Raw genomic sequence first — 5862 nt, 5'->3', positions numbered from 1 at the left:
ACTAAAGAGCTTCTTCAAGGCCAGAGAAAACAGGACTGAAACAAAAAAAACCCCACTAATTGGGAAAAAATATTTACAAGGTGCACATCCAACAAAGGGTTAATCTCCATAATATATAAAGGACTCACATAACTCAACAACAAAAAATCAAACAACCTGATCAAAAAGTGGGCAGGGGACATGAATAGACATTTCTCCAAAGAAGATATACAGATGGCTAATAGAGACATGAAAAGATGCTCATCATCACTAATCATCAGGGAAATGCAAATCAAAACTACACTAAAATATCACCTTATACCTGTAAGAATGGCAAAAATAAACAAAACAAAAAGTGACAAATGTTGGAGAGGCTGTGGAGAAAAAGGAACCCTCCTACACTGTTGGTGGGAGTGCAAACTGGTGCAGCCACTATGGAAAACAGTATGGAGATTTCTCAAAAAAATTAAAAATAGAAATACTATATGACCCAGCCATCCCACTACTGGATATCTATCCAAAGAACTTGAAATCAGCAATTCCAAAAGTCCCATGCACCCCTATGTTCATTGCAGCATTACTTACAATAGCCAAGATGTGGAAACAACCTAAGTGCCCATCAACTGATGACTGGATAAAGAAGATATGGTGTATATATATATACAATGGAATACTACTCAGCCATAAAAAAGGATAAAATCGTCCCATTCATGGCAACATGGATGGACCTTGAGGGTATTATGTTAAGTGAAATAAGCCAGATAGAGAAAGATGAACTCTGTATGACTCCACCCATAGGTGGAAGTTAAACATGTAGACAAAGAGAACTGATTGTTGGTTACCAGGGGAAAGGGGGGGTGGGGGGAGGGCACAAAGAGTGAAGTGGTGCACCTACAACATGACTAACAATAATGTACAACTGAAATTTCACAAGGTTGTAAACTACCATAATCTTAATAAAAAGTAAAAAAAAAAAAAAATTAATCCCATAATGAAAAAAAAAAGTTCTCATTAAAAAAAAAAAAGCGGGGCTGGGCCTGTCGCCAAGTGGTTAAGTTTGCGCGCTCCACTGCAGGTGGCCCAGTGTTTCATTGGTTTGAATCCTGGGCGCGGACATGGCACTGCTCATCAAACCATGCTGAGGCAGCGTCCCACATGCCACAACTAGAAGGACCCACAACGAAGAATATACAACTATGTACTGGGGGGCTTTGGGGGGAAAAGGAAAAAAATAAAATCTTAAAAAACAAACAAACAAAAAACCAAAACGCGTTCTTCTTTGATGTAATGAAATGCACCCCATTTTAATCACAAGCATTTGTTGAACTGTATTGGGACTAGCATCCGAAAGGTCTGCAATTTTTTAAAGAAAGAAATCTAGTACAATTTAGGAATTCTTTTTTTAAAAAGTTTTTTATTGTGGTCTAAATAGTTTATAACATTATGAAATTTCAGTTGTTCATTAATATTTGTCAAACACTGTATAAATGTGCCCCTTCACCCCTTGTGCCCACCTTCCCCACCCCTTCCCCTGGTAACCACTAACTTGTTCTCTTTGTCCGTAAGTTTGTTTATATTCCACATATAAGTGAAATCATATGGTGTTTGTCTTTCTCTGTCTGGCTTATTTCACTTAACGTGATGCCCTGAAGGGCCACCCATGCAGTTGCGAGTAGATTATGTCCTTCTTCATGGTAGTAGTAGCAGTATCAGCAGTAGTATTCCGTTGTATGTATACACCGCGTCTTCTTTATCCAATCATCAGTCGATGGGCACTTGGGTTGCTTCCATGTCTGGGCTATTGTGAATAATGCTGCAGCGAACATAGGGGTACATAAGTCTCTTTGGATTGTTGATTTCAAGTTACTTGGATAAATACCCAGTAGTGGGATAGCTGGGTCATATGGTATGTCTATTCTTAGTTTTTTGAGAAACTTCCATACTGTTTTCCATATTGGCTATACCAGTTTGCATTCCCACCAGCAGTGAATGAGGGTTCCCTTTTCTCCACAACCTCTCCAACATTTGTTATTTTTTGTTTTGGTGATTACAGCCATTCTAACAGGCGTAAGTTGGCATCTGAGTGTAGTTTTGATTTGCATCTCCCTGATGATTAGTGATTTTGAGCATCTTTTCATGTCCCTATTGGCTATCTGCATATCTTCTTTGGAAAAATGTCTGTTCATATCCTCTGCCCGCTTTTTGATGGGGTTGTTTTTTTGTAGTTCATTTATGTGAGTTCTTTATATATTATGGAGATCAACCCCTTATCAGATATATGATTTGCAAATATTTTCTCCCACTTGGTGGGTTGTGTTTTCATTTTGATCTTAGTTTCCTTTGCCTTGCAGAAGCTCTTTACTCTGATGAAGTCCCACTTGTTTATTTTTTCTTTTGTTTCCCTTGCCTGAGTGGACATCGTAGACTTTAGGAATTCTATTGTTACTCTTGCCCACCGGGATTTAAACCTCCAGGCCACGGAATCTGTCAGCGCAGTGATGAAGTCCTCACTGCTTTGGGCTCTGCTGTCTTTGCTGGACGATGGCACTGTGCGGAACCTCCCACCTCACTGGGCCTGTGCGGCGAGTTGTTTTTACCAACGGCAGATGGGTCTGGGCTGGTTTACCCTCTTCTGTTTGTCAAACAAGGTTATAATTTAAACCTGTGGAGCAGAGCTGACTGGGTCATAAATGAATCAAACTCATCAGCTTACTCTTGCTAAAAATACAAAGGCAGATTTTCAGAACGCTTCTCAGAAATAATTGTCAATTTATTCGAATGAGACATGCTTTAGGTTTTGTGTGGGCATGCAGACAGTTCAACTCCATTTCCAGTAATTACCTTGTCTCTATCAAGAGAACAGGCTTAATCAAACATTTACAAGAGGCAGCCAAGCACTGAGAAAGCTATAACCAGTTGGGACAGCTAACCGCGCACGCTTTACTATATAGAGTCCTACCTTTTCCAGGGGATCCCTTTGATTCCAAAGTAACAGACAGCTTGTGAACACACTGTCCTTCATGTCTTCCTTGCCACCAGTCAACAGTCTACTCATTCCTGAAGGCCAAAGAATATTCCCCACATCGCCAGCATTCCCGACACTGGCCGGGCTCTTCCCTCCTCTGCTTCCCTAGGATTCTGTACTCATCCTTAATCATGGAAGCTCTGCCTTGAACATGAGGTGTCGGTCTGTCTCTTGCACTTGATGAACTCCGTAAGGGCAGGGACCCTCCTATTATCTCCATCATATCCCCTGCAGCACTCAAGCACAGGGCCTCACATACAGCAACCACACAATAAATTTCAACTCTGTCGACTACAGCATTGCGACATAAATAGGCCTCTATATTATGTCCTGACCCACCCTTTCACTGCAGTTTGTGGGCTAGTTACAACTTCTAGGCAATAAATAACCTACATGACAAGAACTTTTTCTCTCCCTGGTAATATAAGTTATTCATGGAAAAAAAAACCCTGTAATTTTGGGTGGTTTGTTTTACAGCTGGAGACAAGCAAGACTAATCTCTTGCTCTGTTGTGTCATCAGCTAATAGTCACTTCTTGTTTCAAAATTCAGAAGTTTAAAGCATTAAGTAAAACTGCATACCAACTTGAAATAACACTTCAAAGATCAGGAGGTAGAGAAAGGAAGGGACGGAGATCTGTACATGCAAAAGCATCCTGTGCTTTCCTACTGCATCAAAGCAATTCAATCCAGCATCAATTCTCCGGGACGCAGGCGAACTCCAGCTACGTTTGGTACCTAGACCAAAGACTAAAAATATGATTTTGTGGCCACAAAATCTAGAGATCTTGTGGTCTTAGCGATTTTTATTTGCACTTTCTTGGATTTTGTTCCTCTCCATCTATATGGCTAACTAAATATTTATTTTACACCTATCTCTACTCATCTGTTTCTGTGAGAATCAAACAAAACACAAATCAAGGACAATGAGCTATAAAAACGTAATGTTTTATTTACAACTGTTTTTTAAAAGGAGAGTTCCCTTCAAAATTACAGAGAGACTAAATCGCGTTTCATCTTATCACACGACAGCCTATGGGGCCACGACGTGAGCAAGACAGGCCACTAGTCACGGGGACCACTTGCGAAAGGATATTGAACCACCAGCCCCTAAAGAATTGTGGAGAATAATAGTATAGAAAACTAAAAGTTCTAGTCCTACTGTCACAAAATCTTACTTACTGGAGAAAAAAATCTAAAAGTACTCTGGGAAACCAGAAGACAAAAGCTTAATCAAATGCGAGAGCCATGAACCACACTGAGACCTCTGGCAAAGTCTTCCCTTTAACCCCAAATGGCTTTAGAGAACAAGAAGGTGGCTACAGCTGACGGGCACACATGCAGAGAGCCAAGACGGAGTTGTAAATACGAACGACCACAGATTACTGAATTAGCACAGATGCCCACGACAAACAAAAATTTTTCTCTTAAACTCATCTTTGAGGATCTGATCCTGAGCCCACTCCTGAGGGCAAGTACTCCAGCAGTCAGGAAAACAGACACAAACGAGGCATCTTTAAGCAAGGATTTAATACAGGGAACTAGCCACATATTGGTTAAGATGCTAACCAACAAGCAGGGAATGCTAAGGTGACCCAGTGATCAGCGACTGAAGGAAGCAACTACCACCCCAGGGCTGGGGGTGCAAAACGGAAGAGGGGGTGTCGCCAAAACTTAGATGCTCAGTGGAAGGGTCCTGAAAGGCTGGCCTGAGCTTCTGAGGGGTGTGACAGGCAGGTGCTCGATGCTGAGCAGGGGTGGGACCAAGGGGGTACAGACTTACGTGGGAGTGCAGCAGGTGCTGGCATGGTCTGGGTGTGTGGCACAGTAGGCATGACGGTGACCAGCCCCAATTATCCAGTACCTCCGGGGCGCACTGAGGCTGGAGCTGGGGGTCCCACAGAAGCTGGAAACTAGAGCGAACTGATTTGTTACTGCAGGGGGCTGATAGGAATAGAAAAACGGCAAGAAAATCCCTTTTCTCCTCCCACGTTCCTCAGTTTCTCCCATCAGCAGGCTTGGCAGGAAGAGCAGGAGGGTCCTGCAAACATCCTTTAGAGCCCAGCCCGGCATCACAGAGCAGGGCACAGGAGGGAGGTGTGGAGGTGGAAGACAATCCATGACGAATTGTTGCATGGTAAAAGGTACGTGTATTAAAAATTTTGAGGACAGAACATAACCATTTTTAAAGGTACAATTCAGTGGCATTAGGACATTCACATTATTGTGCAACCATCACCACTACCCATCTCCAGAGCTTTTCCATCCTCCCAAACTGAAACTCTGTCCCCAGTAAACAATAACTCTGCACTCATCCTCCCCACGGCCCCCAGCAGCCACCACTCTACTTCCTGTCTCTGAGTCTGACGACTCCAGGGACCTCATAAGCAGAACCATACAGGATTTGTCCTTTCAAGTCTGGCTTATTTCACTTACCATAATGTCCTCAAGGCTCATCCATGCTGTGGCATGTGTCAGAATAGCCTTCCTTTTTAAAGGCTGAATAATATTCCACTGTTTGTACATACCACTTTTGTTTGTCCATTGATCTGTTGATGGACACTTGGTGTGTTTCCACCTTTTGGCTATTGTGAATAACGCTGTTATGAACATTGGTGTGTAAGTCTCTGTTTGTGTTCTTGCTTTGAATTTTTTCTTGGTGTATACCCAGAAGCAGAATTGCTGGGTCATATTGTAGTTTTATGTTTAACCTGTTGAGAAACTGCCAAACTGCTTTTCATGGCAGAGGACACTGCGTTTTTCTTATCTAACATACTCAACACATGAAGATTTGGAGTTTGTGAAGAATACTGTCAGATATACAATTTATAAGTGTATAAATACATGTGACGACTTAAC

The sequence above is a fragment of the Equus asinus genome, chromosome 7 (genome assembly GCF_041296235.1).
Source record: "Equus asinus isolate D_3611 breed Donkey chromosome 7, EquAss-T2T_v2, whole genome shotgun sequence".
In the NCBI taxonomy this organism is placed as follows: Eukaryota; Metazoa; Chordata; class Mammalia; order Perissodactyla; family Equidae; genus Equus; species Equus asinus.
This window is presented reverse-complemented; position numbering follows the sequence as displayed.